This window comes from Siniperca chuatsi, linkage group LG10 (assembly GCF_020085105.1).
Source record: "Siniperca chuatsi isolate FFG_IHB_CAS linkage group LG10, ASM2008510v1, whole genome shotgun sequence".
Classification (NCBI taxonomy): domain Eukaryota; kingdom Metazoa; phylum Chordata; class Actinopteri; order Centrarchiformes; family Sinipercidae; genus Siniperca; species Siniperca chuatsi.
The window spans coordinates 1,544,147-1,566,084 of record NC_058051.1 but is presented as its reverse complement, the minus strand read 5'-3'; the positions used below and the strand labels follow the sequence as shown (position 1 = coordinate 1,566,084).

General features: G+C 42.9%; 1 protein-coding gene across 1 annotated transcript in view; it reads left to right on the top strand.

Annotated features, from left to right (window-relative positions):
- skia (v-ski avian sarcoma viral oncogene homolog a) overlaps positions 1 to 21,938 on the top strand; it is a 76,992-nt gene that overhangs the window by 43,973 nt on the left and 11,081 nt on the right. The gene's annotated exons all lie outside the window — the stretch shown is intronic.

Here is a 21,938-nt window from a genome sequence, read left to right as displayed (position 1 = left end):
ACAGATGTCACTGACCGAAAAAACAACAACAGTGTACAGCTTGTTTCTGGCAGGTCACAGTGATCCCTGCGCTCTGGTGTGGGCACCCTGTGTTGGTGTGTGTGTGTGTGTGTGTGTGTGTGTGTGTGTGTGTGTGTGTGTGTGTGTGTGTGTGTGTGTGTGTGTGTGTGTGTGTGTGTGTGTGGCGTGACTCAGGTCACAGAGGATCAGTCACACTGGGGTCTGCTTTGACTCTGTATCAACAGTTTAGTCTACACTTCTCCACAAAAGCCATGGGTTTACCGGTTGCCACGGTGACGACTCTGGTTCTCCCGCCTGATTGGCTGCCTCCATCATTCACTGGCGATGAGCTACAAGTGTTTCCTACATCCATGGATGGCTACCTTTACCCCAGTGACACAGCAGGCCTGGGTCACTGACTTTGGTTTACACTAATAAATGATGCTGATATTTGCATTTTATTACTTTATTATATCAATTTATATACTTTTCTTGGGTTTCAAACCACGAATGTTCCTGGTGCATCTTTTGAATACAATATTCTTGAATAAAAGCATGAAAAAATGCAGCTTTTATCATTGTTAAGTGAATATCTTTGAGTATCGGACTGTTGACATCACCTTGTGATCTGGGAACTCGTGACGGACATGTCTGTAGTCAGAGAGCCAGTCAGTCAGATGGTGACTTCAGAGCTGTCTGCTGGTCACAAGGACGTGGATGTGTGTAGCCTCTGAGGAAGGCATGGCAGTTAACACATCCCACTAAACAAACCTTGATTGATGAGACAGCAGCCGATCTGACGTTCCAGCTCCCTTAGACAGAAGCTGGATGGAGGCCCAGTGTACACACACACGCACACACACACACACACGCACACTGGGTTTTCCATTTTGCTGTGGCAACAACAAGAGCTGAAGAACATACAGCAAGTTGTTTCCACTTTCATTAATGTGTTTTGCACTCAACCCGCAAACTGGCTCTTCAGTTCACTTTCACTATCACCTGCCAATAAAGCTTCACACCTGAAAAAAACAGGGTTCTTCAAGGGTGCTTCACTCAGAAAAGTGGCTCTGTAGATGCAAATCACATTGACAGCTACGGATTCTTAGGATTCAGTCTAGTCTAATTTAGATCTCTGGACCTACTGGGATGTTTGAGAGCTCCTGCTTCACGACACCATATAAAGGTCCTGCCATGACTCACACATAAAGAACCTTCTTGCCGTACTGTACAGAACTCTTTCTGTTAAGAGTGTGTAAGGAAAAGAGTACTCGAAAGCATCCAACCCCATCTCATTCCCCTTACGACTGCCTTGCTTCATGTTTGCAGTGCAGCCGGCTCCCCTTGGGCACACACTTACTGTAAAACCAATCCTTTTTAATTAAGACAGATTCCAGTGAGGAAAGAAGAGCAACTGCTACTCCCACATCCAAACACACATGCACACACACATAACCGCAACATCCTGTCATTTGTTTTTCTTCCCTTTTCTTTTCCCTTCCCATCTTCCTTCTTTTTTATTCCTTTTCTAGAAGCTAGTGAGTTATTCCTTCACAGTGCTTGTTCTTATTTTGTTGGAGGTGTGTATGCAGATGAGTGTGTGGTTGGAGACTAAATAACACTGTAACAGACTTTAGAGTGATCTGCAGACGGAGGAAGAACCAAAACCAAAATGGCAGCAAGACTGACCTGAAGACTTTCGACCTGAAGATGCTCTCTGAATGACCCCAAATTTTAGTGCCCAGATGGCCTCCCTGTGAGCCACATGTTTTTTTTCTACACTTCCCTTTGTTTTTTACAGCGTCCTCACTTTGCTCATCCCTGTTGTGTCTTTGGACCCCCCCGTCCCCCGTCAGGGCCAGAATGTGGCGGAACAACAAACCCAAATAGTGGCTATAAACTTCAGACTTGTTTATGGCATGGGTCTGCTTGCTCACCTCTTGGTGAACTCCTGCAACAGACACCACTGTCCCCTCTTGGAGCATAAAACAACACGACCCCAACTTCACCCTGCCCAACCTGCCCTTTGGACGACTTCACGTCGGTTGGGTCAATGGGACTGCACTCCTTTAATTCTTATACAACTGCTGTCTACAGCAGTACCATTCAACACTTCCCCATGCCCCATTCCCCGGTTTACCACTTCATTTAATTTAGCTTATTTAATCAGCTTATGGTTTGACTTACGTCAAATATTTGGGTCAAAGCTGCCTGGCAGCTGATATAAAGTAACTTTGTGACGATTTTTGTGCCAACAGTTTGCAATATCTGCAAACTGTCCAACCATGTCAGTATTTTCATAGTACAGACACTATGTTGCTAACTCTGAGGTACACCCAGGCAAGGCCAAAAGACACAATTTTAGGGGGCATTGTCGGCTGAATAAAAGTTTTATCAGCTGAATTGTGATGGCGCCTCATAATGTGGAGGACCTTGGTGTGTTTGGATGGGCAGCAGTCCATATTTGAGGCTAAAAAGCTCGATTCACAGATCATGGGCGAGCCGAGATGACTGGTATTGACTGGTATCACCCTGTTCTCTGAAATCACTGCCAAGATGGTGGTGGTTGGCTCTGGGGAGGCTGGCACATCAATTGTGTGTGCGCGTTTTATGGGTGGAAGTAGGGCACTGATGCTGGCAGCCGAATGGTAGTCAGTGTTTTCCCATCCTCCTGCATTCACAGGGAATTTTGCGTGGCATAATGAGGAAAAGAGGCCTGTTTGGTTCTATTCCAGTGTCTTTTCTGATGGGGGCATTATATATTTCAGACACTTGTCATTGTCAGTGCAGGTGAGAGTCAGCTACCTCGCCTTCCAGGAGGAAATGTACCTTAAGCCCTTTGCCAACTGCAAGAGCTTAACAACACATTGCATGTAGCCGTTGTCACGGGTTCTGCGTTAGTTGTCCACTTTTCTCCCCTGCTCCTGGGACTAAATATTCAGTTCACAATGCACGCAGTGGAGCAAACTGACAGTTTGACGTGCTGGACACCATTTGCATCGACATATAAACTTATATCTCATGATCACAGAAATGTGAAAGAAAACCAAAAACAACATCAGTGCCACTTCTTACATTCTTGTCTGTCCAACACCCGCTAACCTCACTTGCCTACTGAACAGGGTGAGGTTATGGGAAGCCTTGGTTATGGGTTGTTAAATTCCTGTAGTGGAAAAGTGCTACTAGTCAGCTGGCTTCACCTTAATCTGCCCCACATTTCATTACCCACCACTACAGTAAAGCAAGGCTAAAGGAGCATTTGTTTGCCTTGCCACCCAGATTCTGACCAAACAAGATCTCTTACTTAGCTTAGCTTATTACGGTTATCCCTCGCTCCTTCATAACACCCATATCTCATCCAATTATGCTGATTCATGAGGTTTGACCTCAGCGGTGACCCGTGGTTTTAATATCGCTTCCCTCTGCCATTGATTGGAGGGGGTTTAGGGTATCTGTGGTTCCTTAAGAGCCAAACAAAATCATCTAAACATCATCTCTGTCTTTTTTCTCCTTCCCCCTGGCTCTGCTGGGATATGTGGGCAATTGTCTCAGCTCCTCTTACTTACTTAAAGTGTGTCTGTTTGGGTTGACGCAAGGTAAACTGTTGAGATTTTAATCTGCTCACCGAGCCATCTGCCGCTGTCGTTGGGCTGCATATCTCGAGGATTAAATCAGAGGCTTTGCAGCACGTGAGATGTTCCTCATGCACACTCGCACACAGTGAGTTACACACCCTCTACGACACACACACTTATCCAGCCACAACAAAAACAAATGACACAGTCTGTCGAGCAAATACTGCCGATGCACACACATGAATAAGTGCACATGTGTTCAGCAATGCAAGAGAGGAGAATGTGGGCCACTGCCACTTTCCCTGCAGCTCAGATTGCCAAACGACTCTCCACCGCCCGCAGCTAAAGGCCCTGATTACCATTTTATTACGGCATGTCATTATTCTGATGCTATCAATGGAAATGAATTGGCCGACAATTGATTTACAATAACCCTCCCCTCCTCTATGCTGGCCCTCAGGGAGCCTCTGGTGCTCATTGATTCATTCCTCCTGTCCGCTCTGTCTGACTGGCTCTAACTAGGCTTTCACCTATCATAGGCTACCCTACTTCAACATGACAGAGATTGAATTTACTGCTGGATTTCGATAGTCAGTCATCTGCTTTAGGACTGCCACCGGTAGAAATTGATATTGATATAATATCTGTGTCTGGTAGGCCATTCTCAGGAAAGATCTACTGGACCTTTGAAAGTAGAATTGGGTAGTTGGCATGACCAGCAATGGCCACTATAAGCACCACCATTGAGTCTGGTTCTGCTCGAGGTTTCTGCCTCTTAGAGGAAGTTTTTCCTTGCCACTGTCACCAAATGCTTGCTCATGGTGGGATTTGTTGGGTCTCTGTAATTAATATTATAAAGAGTACGGTCTAGACCTGCTCTATAGGAAAAGTGCAATGAGATAACTTCTGTAATGAATTGGCGCTATATAAATAAAATTGAATTGAATTGAAAATTCAAAGAAAAGACTCACCGCAATGACCACTTGGAAGAGCATTGCACAATAGAGGTCTTCACAGGTCCAATCCTAAATGGACCAGTGGAAAACCTACCCAAAACCAATGTGCGCACATTTATTTAAAAAAAAAAAGACAGACCTCATCTGAAACGTCCCATAGAAAACCTACTCATGTACCCGGAGCAGACCCAAATAGAGACCGTGAGGTGGATCCACTCAGGTATTTGACACTTTTGCCGACAGAGTGAATGTAATTTGACCCAGGCAGATTTAAGTCCTGGGTCCAGCCTTGGTTACTAGGAACCTAAGCGGACCTGTGAAGACCATTAGTGCAGAAACACAATTTCGTTGACAAAATTTGTGACAACTTCTGATTTTCACATCTATTTTATGTTTATTACAATTAAATTGTGGTCAACTTTGATTTAAATGTTTAGATAGAGGCACTTTAGATGATTCAACAGGATATAATACGTACTTAGACAGAACATCTACTTTCTTTTTAGCCCATTACTATTATAACTTGTATAAACCCAAGCAGTAGCAATCTGGCTGAGCTGGCATGTTTCTACGAGTTTGCGTGGCTGCTGGTAAAATTGTTCAACACACTGATTGGAGGGAGAGGAAAAAAAACTCCCAGCTGGCCACAGGGCATGTAGAACATCATTAGTGCCAAGTGTCTGAAAGCTGTCGAAAACATTCCCATCACAGCGCAACTGGAGTGCTCACTAACAACCCAGACCATTATGACTCCACTTCCCGAGTAAGCCAGCAGACAGAGCCCTGCAGACATTGAGATGCGCCTTCGGTAGATGCAGCACGTGTGCAGTGGCAGCCATTTTCTCTCACCTTAGTCGTGTGTGTCAAGAGTCTCAATGGAGCGTCTCTCACCTCAGGAAAATGCATGTGACAGTTTTGAGACTTTGCCTGGACAATGTTCCCCTAAAATGCCTTTATGGATACAGCGGTGGATAGAGCTCAGTATGCTCTCTGCAATCTCCCTTGTGGGATAAATCTTTCAAGCGTTAGCTGGAACTCCAGTCTGCTGGTTAGTGACTTGTAATAGCCACAGTTTCCTGCTGCAGTGTTACGGGAACACGGCTGGTGTCTCTTTTCTTAAAGGTTCCCAAGACGCACCACTTGACCTTAGGATGACATGACCTGATTTCTCTCGCCAAAACACTATAGATAGACATCCATTTACATACTTGTTTGTTTGGGCAAGTTCAGCCCCTCTGCCTTTTTTAGTGGTTTGGAAATGTGATAAAATGCTGTTAAAACACCACAGCCTCAAATGCAAATGCAATCTTTCCTACTGCAAGTGGATAAGCAGTGGCAGTATGAAAAAACAAAAAACACAAACCCTCTCATCTCCATACCATTAGACTGTCTGAGTGAAGGGAAAGCAATCACCGGCCACGTTCAGGTGTATTCACTTGACTTCTCTTTTGCGAGTGCTTTTAACTGATGGAAACTGTGTTAATGCTAATCCCGATGCTACTCCCGTCTGCTCTGATGATACTACAGTATTTACTGTGTGATAGCTGGTTGTCACAGGCAGGTCAGCGGCTGGCATTGGCTACTTGGATAGCTGCTTGACTGTGTTGTGCTCTAAATGTGAAGGGAAGTAGAAGGGCTGTCTGCTGTCTGTTGGAGCAGCACTACTGCCACTCTAAGCAGGGGTCTTCACCCCAAAACTGCAAAACTTTTCACAGGGTTTTGTGCTGCTGATGGAATTCCTGTGTATTATTTTGGGTAGTCATGAAATATCAGAGAACTTAACAAATGCGTCCCTTTCCGCTTTCATGTCATTAGGTGTTTTACTTCATCATGAACAAACTAGAAAAAAAGAACAGAATTTGCATATCAATTCAGTCGTCATAAGGAGTAGTACACAGCCTGTGAAAACATTTGCACAAGGTCTTCTGTGGCTCTGGAGGAAGCTTTCTAAAATTTGACAAACAATGACCCTGATGATGTCACCCTGGATTGGGGTTGACACTTGAGATATTTTTTTATTTAAAACTCTGCAATGCAAGCTGAGTAAGTGATTGACTCTAATAAAGGGTCTTGTAAATGGCAAGAAATACATCAGGGCAATGGTGGTTCTGTTTCTACCAAATATAATAATTATCCTTCATTGTTCTCTCTCTCTCTCTCTCTCTCTATATATATATATATATATATATATATATATATATATATATATATATATATATATATATATATATAGCTACCACCTAGGCAGGATGTCAAATATTACACAGCACACCTCATTCATTACACCATTACACCCCCTCCCCCTTGTTTTTCCCCTGTCTTTCCACATAATACCACTTGAAGACCACAGCTTGCATCTCAGCAGCCAGCATGTGTAAGAGCTTGTTTCTCCATGTTAGATGAAGGGCTCAGCGTGGTGCTCTAATTGACCCGCCATGTCTGCAAATGCATTAGTGCGGCCATGCTTGGCCCACTTAATGCCCAACTACAGCAAACACGGCCATCAATAGATACAGCCGCCTTTTTATGCAGCATATAGGGAGCCGCTGTCTGCTTGTGAGGACCCAGTGTGTTCAGTGGTTTGTCTAAAAAGCAGGCAGGCCTGGGCGGCAGGGCTTGTCAGACGAGGGCCTGGTCAGGAGAGTGCCGGTGGCTAGTCATGGTGTCTGAAACAGCTGACAGCCTGACCTAATCCTACCCCACAGACAGGAAGGAAAGGGAGTGTAGCCTCTGGCCATCGGAGCTGTGGTCTCTGAAAGACTAGTTGTTTTGTGTACAGGGAAGAGTTAGTCATTCGACAAGCAGTTGGAAGATTGCTGAGAGAAAAGGGATATTGTAAGCTTTACTCCCATTTATCTATGACTGATATCAGCTTTGATAATTTTGGATAGAAGCCATTTAGAACTTTTATTTTGAGCTGATTTAATTTCAGATATTCTAAAAAGAGAATCCAGAATTTTCTCCAGAATTTTATTGTTTTATGGATGAAAGCAACTTAAACTCTAGCTTTTTAAGCTACATATATGTACAGACAAACTCTCACAAGCTCAGTTTTCGCTACTAGATTTAAGTGTAGAGAACATCCACTGAGAATTGATAAAGCCTGACAAGATGTGTGTCGGACTGATCTGTGACTGGCCATTTCTCAAATGTATTCAGGAACTGAATTTGATGGAATTTCAGTTCAAGTTTGAATATCGAAAGCAAAGACCAACTAACCCTAGAAACAGTCACCATTGCAGTGTCTGTCACAAGCAGTTATACCCACTGGATTCCCACGAGTTTCCCCTCTAGATTACATGTGTCCAAAGCTTTAACCCTGCTTGCCCTCAGACAAAATGCACACGGCGAGATGACTTATTTCCTGGTTTTAATCAAGGGGATTGAGCAAACAGCGGCCGGAGGACTATCATTGGTGACCTCCTCTGGTGTCAATCCCTCAAACAGTCCTAATCCCACCACATCCTGCCCCAACTGCTCGCACCAGATCATGGAAATGCATCCAGTACATGAGTGCTAGGAAGTGGTGGTATCTATCTATCTATCTATCTATCTATCTATCTATCTATCTATCTATCTATCTATCTATCTATCTATCTATCTATCTATCTATCTATCTATCTATCTATCTATCTATCTATCTATCTATCTATCTATCTATCTATCTATCTATCTATCTATCTATCTATTATCTAATCTATCTATCTATCTATCTATCTATCTATCTATCTATCTATCTCCTTTATTTAACCAGGAAAAAGTCTCATTGAAATTAAAGACAAGAGAGCAACATAAACAGACAAATACAACTGTCACGCTCTACAAACGAGTTAACACAATATCCAGTTAATATGCAATAGAAGGTCACGGACAAAAATACAGTTATGATGCATAAACGGGTACAATTTCCTACAACAATTTTCAGTGAAAATTTAGGAGCAATCACAGTTACCGAGAGTACTATTCTTGATTTTTAAAACTGACTTAAATTCCCCCGTAGTAATCAGCTCTCACAAGTTCAGGTCCTTCTGTCGCAGGAAGAGGGGGCAGCGTATTTAAAAGCTTTTTTGCCTAATTCTGTTCTTACTCTGGGCACCAACATCTGTAGAATATTGCGAGAGCGCAGGCCATATTGATTTTGGTTTTTACCCATGTATGTATACAGATAAGAAGCAACCAGCCCAAGGAGAGATTTATATATAACCAACCAATGTGAAAGTCTACAGACATACCGAGATGGCCACATTGCAGCAGCATACAGAGTACAGTGGTGTACGAGATTTGCACAGTGGTATACAGTATCCAACTTCTTTAGGCACTGGTCAGGTGCATTCATAAAGAGCAGATCACCGTAATCCAATAAACGTGAAAAGAAATCAAGCGTTTCCTTGCCTGGAGGGAGAAACAGGATTTATTCCTAAAAAAGAAACGTAATTTAAGTTTCAGTTTGGAAACAAGGTTTTCAATGTGTGATTTAAATGACAGTGTTCTGATCAATAATAATACCTAAAGTGACCATTTCAACCCCTTGAGCAGTTGAGATCTTAGGAAGATTAGATTTTAACTGTTTGCCATTTGAAAGTGAATTTGGATTTGTCTGCATTTAACACCAACTTAAGCTGAGTTAAATGGAAATGAACAACATCAAAGACAGACTGCAGGAATTCAAGGGTTTGTACTACTGAATGGGATGAACAATAAATAACTGTGTCATCTGCAGAAAAATGGAACGCTGCATTTGATAAATTATCACAAAGATCATTTACATATATGGAGAACAGCAGTGGTGCTATTATGGAACCCTGGGGCACTCCTTTTGACACAGGGAGGAAGGAAGAGGAAGACCCAGCAAGCTGGACGCATTGTGTTCTAGGTGACAAGTAATTTGCCAACCAATTTACAGCATGCCCAGATTAACCAGTATTTATGGATTTACGATAAGTATTTTACTTATGGAAATTAGTGCCAACTCCTGTCACTGTAGCTGATGCTTTGACTGTCACTGCAACAGTCATGTAGAGTTTTGGATGGAGTGTCTTAGCTACAGTGCCAAAGCAGCTCCACTTCCTAAATTAGAAATACTACATGTTTTCCAGTAGGACGCTCGCTATACCCATTCACTGTGTTTACAGTTAACACAAGCTGTAGACACAGATGCACATGGCTGAAGTGGGTAATCACACATACTGTATATGTATTCATTCATTCTGAGCCAATGGCCTCCTATGTTCACTGTGGCTCACCACTCCTCCAGGTGCTCCTGTGGACGGGAGTTGGATGTGGTTATAAGAGGACCCTTACAGACTCACACATTGGTAGATTCTCACCTTCCATTATCCTCTAAACCAACATAACACCTTCACTGTCTCAAGTGCTAGAGGCTTGTTTATGTTATCAACGATTCATTTACAGCTACTGAGTCACAGCAGACCACTCCATCTGTGAATTATCATCCCATGAGGCTTTTTATTTATATTGTAGCTGTATTCAGGAAGCATTAACTGAACTGAAAATCAAGTCTTACAAGTCCAGGCTGCATCCTATTCCATTGCACTATAGACGTTGCTAATCCTATGCTTATTATTCAGTTTATTTGAATATGATTACAACGCTGTCGCTTTATATTTTACAATATGATACTTATATACTCAGTATACAGTATTAATTACAGTTTGGGTGGTCCTATAATAATTAAGGCCCTTTCTGTACAGCAGGTTGTGTTTGAAGGTGGCGTACTTACACATTCCAGAAAGGGTGTAGTGCTTAATCCTGTCTGAATGGTCTTTATATGACTTTATATGTAGTAATATCAGGGCTCTAGTCAAGACCAATTAAGTCGAGTCCAAGACAAGTCAGAGCATTTCTGAGTCCTAATGGGGGTTGATACCAGGTCAAGAACAAGGTCTAACAGGCTCAAGACCATGTCATGACCTAAAAAAAAACAACAAAAAAAACAAAACGTTCTGTATCTGTACTGTATCTTGAATCACTCTGTACAGTTTCAAATGTAATAGGAACAGGAAACAACACAAATCTGCCTAAATATATTATTTGCTAGTCGTCAACTCTGAGAAAAGCCATCTAGACTTGGTCGAGACCTAAGACAAAACACCAAGACCGAGACATGTTTGAGACAATAGAAGAAAATGTTCAAGACTAGACTTGAGACTGAGACAGGACTCGAGTACTACAGACCTGGGTAATTCAGCAGTAAAAGAAGCGTACAGTTTGCCTTTCTATCGTGTCAGACTACTCATCACAACAGTGCTGTTTCTTTATTCATGCACCACTTAATGCAGCTTCATATTAAAAGTTTAAGATCTCATTATGGAATTTTCATTATTTATGATGTAAAAATGTGGCTACATGTTGGAGAAATACTGCGTCTTATGCCTGACAGCTTTTCAATGTCTCCCATGAGGCAGCATCTTTGTCAACCCCCGCCCCACTCCAGCTATAGATGTCAGTGAGATAGAGACAGAGAGGGCAAGCGAGAGGTTAAGACTATAACTGGTGGTCTGTCCCGGTCCCTGGTAGTGGAGGGCTCCAGGGATGAGGCTTTAGCAGGTGTAATGATGCCTGTAAGAAGAGAGGGGATTTAACTGCAAGCCCCCACCCTCGCTTAAATCCCCCTCATCCTCCTCTCTGACAGGAGGATCCATGCAAGGCAAACTGTCAGCGCAAGGACATATGATGCACTCACAATATGGCCAACCATTATTAGCCATTCGCTTGTCCCATTTTAGGAAGTCTACCCAGACCTTTTAGCCTACTAAATGCTATAAACATGAACGGGTAACAGTTGTGGACATGAGTAAGGAACACAACTATTTCTGCCTGTGTAATCAACATCATTCCAGAGAACCTAACCCTGTCCTAATCCTTTCAGATTAGTGAAAACTTCCTGGTAGAAGAGTGTGTGTTCAAAGGATGTATGGTAGGGAGGGTATCTGGGAGCACCCAGTCATCTGTTTTGTTTGGGGTATCCATCTTGGTGCAGTTAAGAAGGGTTGAGAGTTTGTTTGTTAGGTGTTGGGATATGATTTATCATTATGGGATGTGGCCTGTCTCTGCAGCTTCACTCTGCTGCTGCGAGCTCCTTTGATGTGTGGGAGTAGGCGGGTTAGCTTTTTTTGGTGTGTTTGCATTTGAGTGTAGGTGTGCGTAAGTTAGTGTGACTTCGAACAAGTGTGCAAACATACACATATATGTGTGTGTGTGAGTGCATGTTTGCACAGCGCTCTTGGCTAGGTTGTCACATGTTAAGGCATGTGCTGCAGTCTGGACTGGGGTACCTGAAATGCCTGCTTGTGTTGCAGTGCCCTGTAAGTAATACTTGGGAATCAAACTGCCAGTTTGTGTGTGTGTGTGTGCGCTTGTACGCCCTCTCCCTCCACGCCAGCTGGCAGCACCGTCCATGCCCACACACACCCCCCAGTGCTATTTATGTATTTGCTCAGCCATGCGACTTAACCCTTTTACAAGCAACCTCAACCTTAGGGCACGTTACACGGCAAGCAGAAATATGCCCTATGTCCTGCATTCCCCGATCCTGCACACACACACACACACACACACACACACACACACACACACACACACACACACACACACACACACACACACACACACACACACACACACACACACACACACAGACGAACTCACCCCTTCGTCACCCATAATTCACATCTGGCCTCCTTTAAAACGGGGCAGCTTTTTGCACCGATGCAAGGAAAAGAGCCATCAGCAGATTCCTCCTCACTCTAGCCTCCCTACAACCTTCTTCCAACCAGAAAGCAGCATTCACGAGGGCTGTAAACGCAGGAATTTTCGTCTCTCCTCTGCTATTCCACAGTTCTGATGCCAAACAAAATTCTGGCTCATCGCAGCCTTTGTCAATCAACCCGAATTATGAAAATAGTTGATACTATAACTGCAAAAATTGTATAAACTGAGCTACAGGCCTAACCACAAACAGAAATACTGTATGGCTGAAGTAACTGATGTTCAGCCATGCCAGTTATTATAAAGGTTTAGGTTGTCATCTAATATTATGAACTAGTAAGCATTCAGACGTCTTTATATGAGGGTTGGACACACAATCAGAAGTGCATGCACGCACTCACACACTCGGATCAATGAAAATGTCCATTAGTGTATAACTGGGGAATAGAACAACTTTAAAAACGGAGCAAATTGAATTATCCTGCTTTTAGATGGCTCTAAAACATTTGTTGTCTAAGATCATAAAAGGGACATTAAATTCTTTTTTTATCCATTTCGTAACTCGTCTGGTCTAAAAGCAAGGCTGCAGACATAAACATGCTTTATAAGCAGCCTTTTTCTTGTTGATATGGCCTTTCAAATGTCTGCCAGTCAGTGTCAACCACCTTCAAAATGATGAATATAATTAAGTTTGATAACATATTTATTGCAGAAGTGATAAAAACAAACAACAAAATTTTCCAATTTGATTTGAATTAACCAATTTTAATCGGAGCGCTATAAGAATACATGAATATGCCGTATGCTGCCAGACTATATACTAGCCAATATAAGCTTATATCTAGCCGTAGCCGCATATGTGCCGATAAGTCTTATTCTGATTCTGAAGTCAAGAAATTGCAGCACAATATGCTTTAGGAAATTGCCATTGCATAGCATAGTTTATCCACCAGACAGCACTGACAAGTTTATTTTTAAACTGTAAAATGTTCATATCGGAGCCACAAGTCAAGAAATAATAAAATATTATTGGCAGATAAATCATCTGATTTCTTTAAATATTGGTGTTGACTTCAAAAATCCAGTATCATTCGGGCTCTACTGAAAATGGTCAATATGTAGAGGTTCAGTATAGAATTGATATTGGTCTTTGAATACTAATTTCACACACTGGTAATGACACTGCATTGTGCACGTCAAGCCTGTCTGTCTAGTATGTTCATGTTCCCTCTCAAAACAGCAAAAGCCAAGGAAGGGATGGAAAAGGAAAAGCTATGGAAAAGTCCAGCTGTATTTACTTACACAACCCCTCCTCCCCATCTCCATCTTACGTTATTGAGCTTCCCGTCTCCTCGGTGGGCCGATCCCTGGCTCTCTCCGGCTGAGAAGAGCTGGTCTCTCATCATTCCCACGGAAAGAGTTGCCAAAGCAAATTTGGCGAGAGGAAATGGAGACCCTGCTCCCTTCCCAAACCTCCCAATCTCTTCCCTTTCCTTCTCTTTTTCTGTGTGTGTGTGTGTGTGTGTGTGTGTGTGTGTGTGTGTGTGTGTGCATTCAAAGCTGTCCTGCATGGCCTCCAGGCAGCAGTGGGACAGCTTTCGGTACAGGAGGAGTCATTCGTTGCCCTCCCTCTCATTATTCTTTCTCTCTCTGTTTTTCCGTGCATATCACTGTTGTCATGTGAAACTTGTGAAACAACAATTTTGGTGATATCCATGTTCTAACTTAAGCTACATTTACATGGTCCTCCACGGGGTATGAATTTGGTGACCCTTGCGGCTAATGGTACCTTTTAAGACCCATCAGATAGACTCATGGTGGTCTAGCTAAAACAAGGCTGCTTGTCCTTTTGGATAAGCAGAATTTAATCTGAGAAATCGTCTGTTTGTGTGTCTGACTGTTGCTCTCTGTTCGGACTTGATCCCTTGCCACAAACAGTTTGGAATGTTGGCCCTCCTTTCCTTTTGGGACTAAGGGACTAATTTAGCCTCTTGTCCTCTCAGTTGGGTCACATTGTTGTGGTATTTGCGAATTAGTAAGTAGACATTTTCTAATAGCGTAGAAAATGTGCAGAGTTCACCAAAGGAAACATGCATAGGGCTAGGTATCTAAACTTGGTGCTACAAAAACATTTTGGTCAGTACAAAAAAAAAAATGTAAGTTTCAATACCCCGTTGTACTTCGTTCTACGGACGTTTGGTGTTGAAATGCAGAAAATATAAACTCACCATTCACCATTACTGAAAAGAGTTTTACGAGTGCTCAAATGCTAAGTACATTGTGTACTGTAAGACACCTTTCATTGCATATTTAAAGGTTGTGTTATTTGGCAGTTGTTTTTAGTTTCAGTTGCTACAAGCGTTTAACCTTTAGCCTAGCTAGCGACAGCAGCTCTGGGAGGTCTCTCCTCTGTTTTGTCTGCTAGCCTCTCTGGACTCTTCCTGGAAGAGGAGACCTCAGGAGCCACAGCAGACCCATTGCTATACAATTTTCAGGGAAAATAATCCTCTAATGTAAATGTTGAAATAAGAGGGAATTGAAATGTCAGATTTCTAGCATTATACTATCCCTCCAGGAAAACGCTAGGAGGTGACAAGAGAGCTAGCATATTTTGTACGGAGAGGCAGTATCAATACGAGCTGTTTTTGGCTAGGACTGTGGAAACAAAGTGTCTTTTTGTTTTTCTTTCAAGTAGCAGGGGAATGTAGGAGAAGCTTCCCCGCTAATGGGATAAATGATGGGCTATGTGGGGAGAGGTGGTACAGACAGGTACCGCTGGGGCCTCCTCTCTGTATACAACTACCTGATAGTCTGAACATCTGCCATTTGTCTGCACACACACATGCACACAGTCTTTGCCAGTTTTTGCCTGGCAGGTGTCTTCGCCTTCGAGTCCCAACACTGTTCTCCAACAAGCTCAACAAGTTAATGCTCGCCCTTTATAATTCCAAACTCGAAGTGAATAAACACAGTTACTTATGTGCTGAGTACAGGAGAAATTACTCCTCGCTACATCAAAGTGAATATTAGATGAGGTCATTTCAAGTGTAGTCAGCAAACCAGTTCATCTTGAAGTCAGAACTGCACCTCAGCAAGACTGAGAACCAGAGAGTCTTGAATAATACGATTAATTTGATCCTTTGCAGTGCAGCGCTGCAAGAGTTTGAACGTAACTAAGTGTTTTTGCTATTTATTTCATTGAAGACAGAGGCCCTATTGTTCTCTGTGACTCCTCAGCCAAGGAGACGATGGTGGGATGAACTAGTTTCCAAAATTGGAGCTCTGCGTGTGCGTGTGTAACCCACAAACACACAGTCGAGGAATCTCACTTGAGCGAGCAGCCGTGGTGCTCGCTATATTTTTGTCCCGTATGTTCATCTGGGTGTTGAACTGCACACGCACGTTCGCACACGCAAAGTTACAAGGAGAGGAGTAAGCTGCATTCTGACTGAGAAATTTGCATAGAAAGGAGATGAAAATTCAACTCTCTAGACAAAACAGCTCACCTTCCCAACACTGCACACAACAGTTCAGCTTGTAGCAGACATAAAAACTGCTCAAACCTCAGGGGGAACTGAAGCGCTACATACAGCTAGTTTGTTTGCTCCGAGCCCAAAAGCTAATGGATTCAGCCTTGAACCTGAGCGTCCCAGGTCAGCCTTTTTTCTTTTTTTTTTTTTTTTTGCATAAACAGTGGAACGACATGTTGTCTGACACCTGTTTGTTTCCCAGCATATGTGGGGTTTTTGTGGCCGATGCTATATGAGCCAGGAAGGGCCCCTCCCTTTCCACCACTATGGGCCCCTTAGCAAGACATGCAGGGAGGCCAAAGTCAGGTCACAGGCAGGGTGCGGCTCCGTTCACCCTCCTGAAAGAAGAAAGAGCAAAGAAAACAGGTTGTTTGCCCTTTCATCTTGGCCTAGTCTGGTCTAAGGGGGATGTTTGGTTAGGTAACCTGTTTAGCACCATGTTTCTCTCTGACTGCCAGGCAGTCTTGACACTGAGTCACATTATGTGGTCACTGCAGAAAAGATTTGTTGCAACAAGGGAAATGGCAACAGTGATCAGTGGCATTTTCAAGAATACACACAGTATTAAAAAAAAGTATTAAAACAATTTAATATGGCATTGCATATAAATGCGTTGTTAAACTGAATAGGTGAGATTTAATTTTTTCGAAACCAACCGCTTTAACAAAAAAATCTTAACGACTTTTCAGTTATCATACATTGCTCAGCCATTATGTATTTTTATTTGAGTAATACTTTGGGGAGAACTGGCAAATCAAATTTAAAAGTTGATATTTCAGTAAAATAATTTCTTCTTGGTGGATTACTTGTATGCCAAACTGAAATGTGGAACACAGTTACTTATTGACTTTGAATTGACAAGTTTTCTTTTCGGTGTTACATTCTCACGGCAATAACTGGGCGTTTGGTTTATGACGGCCATCTTGTTCCATTAGATTGTACTGGCAGCTCCTTTCTCTCCGGACACTTTGTTTACACATGCTTCTCGAAGTTTCTGTCTAACTTATTTTGCTTGCTTTCTTTCTCTGCGCCTGGAATCTTGCTTGTTTGTAGAGGACATCCTGTAATCTATGACACAGGAAACGCACGCAGACAGATAGACGAATGGGGTGGGGGGTGGGGGTAGATGAAAATGACAGGTTGTGTCAAGAAGTAGACTCTGTGTTACCTCATGTCACAAGAGCAGCTCTATTCAAAGCCGGTAGAATTTGCAGGCCTGTTTTTTGGAGTCACTCCTATTTTCAACACCACAAGATGTCTGAGTAGTTGTCACATCAAAACTTTAATAAGGCCAGTTTCACCTCAGCCCTCATGCCCCGAAATCGAGTTTTCAAGAATAACCTTTCCTCCAAATGTGTTGCTTTCTTGACTGCTTGTAACTAACTAATTAATTAAAACTTGAAATAGAAATGAAAGGTGGATTCGTTGATCAGAGGCCTTACTGGGGTGTTTGACACATATATATTCCTCTTCACCTCACAGGTGTGTTTATGAAGAGAATGCTACAGACATGTCTTCGTTTTTTTATTGGACTATTCTCTAATCTGCCATTTTCTATTATTATACCATTACCATTACCTCTCCATGAACTCTCTCCTGACTGACTCATTTGTAGCCCAGTGTAACCTTTGCTTCCTCAGTTTACTTGCTAACTGAAACAACACTTCAGATTTATTTAAAAAGGTAAGAATACAGAACGCAGTGCTTTTCCCAAAAGCACAGCTGATTTGGGACACTGCAGACATTCCTTGTGGGTTTTTTAAATAGCAGTGTTTCCCCAAAGTGGGACCACTAAGGGTCTTTGAGAGCTTTTCAGAATGTCTGCAATTTCGTGAGGAAATGTATTATTTAACTGCTGAAAGGTCAACACTGTGAAAGTGTAACATAGAGGTTTCATTTCCCCAGTTGTCTTTCTAACAGTTATGTATGTTTTCTCTAAACTACATGTATCTGCAGATTCCTCCTCAGATGGGAGTTCTTGTAGAAATATCTCTTCAGCTGGGGCTTCGTGGTCTAATGCACATTCATTTGAATGTCCTTAGCATGAAAGGCTTGGGGGAATTTTTTTTTAGAAATCCATGAACGTCCACTGCATTAGAGCACTGAGACACAAAGGACCTTGCAAAAAGACTGATTTGGAGCAGCAAAAATGGTTTCATCAAGGAACAAGCCTTAAGAAATCCTTTAGTGCATATTGTTCAAAAAAGGCTATTCGTAGTAGTTTGTCTCACTGTGACAAACACCAATGGCCTGCAGACAGAGGAAGTGTTCTGAAACTGTGAGGGTTTCAAAAGGCACAGACAGTCTTCAACCGAGAAGACTGTTATCACTCCACCCATCCTGTCTCTGCCCCACACACACACACACACACACACACACACACACACACACACAAACACACATTACAGTCATACTAACAGACACTCGCCCAGACACGTGCTCACACATGAGCCCCTGCATGGGGCCCCCCTATGGCAGCTGAGACGAGCCTGCCGCTCACTATTTCCTCATATGCTGCCCCATGACTTGAGGCTTTGTGAGTTTCTCATGCAGGGACTATTCCTAGCTGCCATGTGTGAAGTAAGGGGCTGTAAATTAGCATTTGACAGATACTCGCTTCAAAGGTCCAGGACTGATATTTGCTTGGCTAATATCATGCCAAAAATGAGCTCTAAGACCACAGAGCACTGCAGCTCTTCACTGAAAGCATGGATAATAGTCATAAAATAATATCTGACTTTGAATAAAAGGCCAATGTCAGACCCAGATACCACTGTAATGCTAGTGCATAGATGAAGTGAGGTGTCATGTTCTCAGTGTGAGGTGTTGAAGCGGAGTGTGTAGACGGTGCAGTCTGGGCACGTCTAACACACATCTTGGCGAATCGGAAAGCCTTATTTTAGAAGTGTGACATCCTGTCTATGCTGTGTAATCCACACCGAATTATAAATGGGAGTGGGCTGCAAACTGCATGGATGCATGCACACACACACACACACATTTTTGTGTGTCTTTGAAGTTAGCCCAGGTCTATCACCTGCTGTAAGTCAGAGGCTTATCAGGAAAGCACTGTCAAGTTTCCAATAACAGTGTGTGTGTGTGTGTGTGTGTGTGTGTGTGTGTGTGTGTGAATGTGCACATGTGTGTCTATCGGAGGAGGATTTCTCACGTTTTCATGCCACACACCCTCAGCGACAGACCCCCAGTTCATAATGTTTAATCCCAGGGACACACACAGGAAGATATCATGCACTCTAATGGGATCATTTCAAGTGATTTAAATTATAGTGAAATTACACCACTCCTCATTTTTGCACTGGATCACCTGAAACCAGCCCAAGGGTCCCTGAGAACCAGTACCACAGACATCACCAAGCCGTTTTTTGAGAACAGGAATTCCCACCCCGGCTGGCTGGTTGCCTCATGTCTCACAGGTCCACTGTTCAGTAATCTAGACATGCAGATTCCTCCCTCCCTGAAGCCCCCACCGCTGAGCCCCACAAGCTCAGCTGCCAATTGCTGACCCCCCGACGCTCTCCTCTCTCCAAGATTACCAGGGCCGGATCTCACCCTGATGGAAAGCCGCGGCGCTGGCAACCGGTAATCCACGAGACGAGGACTGGCACGTGGCACAGAGACTTTGCCCGGAGGCAACACTGTGTGTGTGTGTGTGTGTGTGTGTGTGTGTGTGTGTGTGTGTGTGTGTGTGTGTGTGTGTGTCATCTGCCACTCTCTGGGCTGAACTGCAGGCACTAGCCTCTTGCCTCTAGCCCTGCTTTGCTGCCCTGATATGTAGGACATGTCTCTTCATCTCTAGATAACCCACAAGCCTACCAACCGCAGCCAGGACTCCTCTGTACCATTGTAGTGTCTGTCTTTTTTCCTAGATACAACAACCCCAACGCTTTTTACCCCACTTTTTGCTCACTTGAACCTACTTAGTAAAAAATCTGAATTTATTCTGCCATGATAAAAACAATGCTTATGCCTTGTGACCAGTGAAATAAGATAAACACAATTTAGCTGTTTTCGGGGGTGTCTTGGGTTGTGATTTCTTGAGCCATTTTTAGTTACTGGTATGCTAGCAGTGTGGCTATAATATTCCAACAACTATTGGATGGATTGGCATGAAATTTGATACAGGTATTTAAGGTACCCAGAGGATGAATCCTACTGACTGGTGATCCCCTGGCTTTTCATCTAGCGCCTCCATGAGGTGAAAATGTTTCCATGTCAACTATCCATAAAACCGGCAATTTTATCACATTCACTCTCTGGATCAGCACACCGCGGCTACTCTCCCGTGACGTTCTCTTGTGTCTGTACGGTGTGTCTGGTCTGCGCTACAGACACCAGCTGACACGCATCGAGTGGAGCAACACTACACGACACGACCGATTTGTGGTGCACTTTAGTCTTTAATATAACCTAAGCCTGAACATTTTCAAAACTACTGCAAAACACCAGAAGACAAGGATGTGCTGGATTCAAAAAATGGCAAATACATTTACTGTATGAGCTTAGATGATAAATCTAATGTATCAGGTGTTTGGGGAAAAAAGGTCAAAATGTCCACACATTTATTTTCACTGCAAAGAACTTAAGTCTTTAGAAAACTGTACTTGAGATGAAACAGCTCAGTGTAGGCACTCATTACTACGATATCTTCAGATTCTATACAAAGGCGTTCACAAACAAGACACCAGGTTTGTCCTCCACTTTGGGCCTTGAAGTGCCCGTGTCTATTCACAAATAGAAAAATAGCTCTTCAAACATGGTCCTGTTCTGTAAACTCTCCTATTTGAGATCTTTAAAATGAAACATCTATAAATCCATAAAAGTAATTTCCACATTTGAAGGACCTCTTCAAAGGGACTAAAAATGTAATAGATAGAGATAGAAGCCTTCAGAAATAGTTTTCTCTAACAACATGAAATTTCTAGAGGTGTACTACCAGAACATTCTTGGTCTTGGAAGCACTCTGATGTTGTTACGGAAAGTCATTGAAAGTCATGGAGTTGTACATCAGGACCATGGTGGATCGAGGACAGCTGTCACGTCGGCGGTATTTGTTCGTCTAGCCACGCTACTTTCCTGTGAGAGCAGCTCTGATTACACAGACATGTGGCATAGCATGACACACTGCCAACATGGTCGAGAGACAGAGAGAGAGAGTATCTTACCCCATTACAAATGACCACCTGTTGACACCACGCAGGGGGTGGTGTGTGTGTGTGTGTGTGTGTGTGTGTGTGTGTGACGGCATGTTCTGCCAGCTCCTGCGCACTGCAGCAGTTTGCTGGCTGAATGCTGTAGATTCCTCAGGGAGATCCTCAGAGAGAGAAAATAAGGGCGAGAGAGCACCACGAAGTGAACCAGAGAGAGAGAACCGTATGAGTGAGTGGACATGAGTGAATATGTCCCCTGTAGAAATATTCAGAGCCTGCCCTGAGCTGCAGTACGTATGTGACCTCCACTACAACACATGACCTCTAAACACAGAGAGAGAGAGAGAGAGAGAGAGAGAGAACAACAGAGAACATGTATGATATTTCCAGAAGTAAACACAACTAAAGAAAGTTGAACTTCATTTCAGTAGCCGGTAAGAATCACGTAGCTTTCCTCCATGTGTTTTGTTGCTGCTGAATAGTGCCAAATCATTTATCCAATCAATATTAAAGGACATGTGTTTGCATTCCCATTTAATACAAATATTATATACCTCACAAAATATCACATTTGTGGCGTAACAACAATGTATCTCTAAGATCATAAAGTCTAAAAGTTGTCAGAATTTAAGTCCATGGAAAGAAAGTACTTTAGTGTTTTAAATCCCGATCTTAAAGGTATCTGTTTTTATTTTATTTTTACTCATATTTTGCATTTCGTTCCCACATAAGACCCATACAAAGTAGTACAATCTCTACTCAGTTGGACTTAGTTTTATTGATTAGATTCCATGTAGCATTAAAAATGGTCCAAAAAGGTGAACACACTCTGTTCAATCAGAAATGCATTGCAAGTGCTCTTAGTTTGTGTGTGTGTGTGTGTGTGTGTGAAGGCTAGTGACAGTCACAGCTTGGAGAGGCTGAGGTCATAGCCACAAAGCCAGCCTCGCAGGGGAAAGAGAAACAAACCCCTACTTGTCT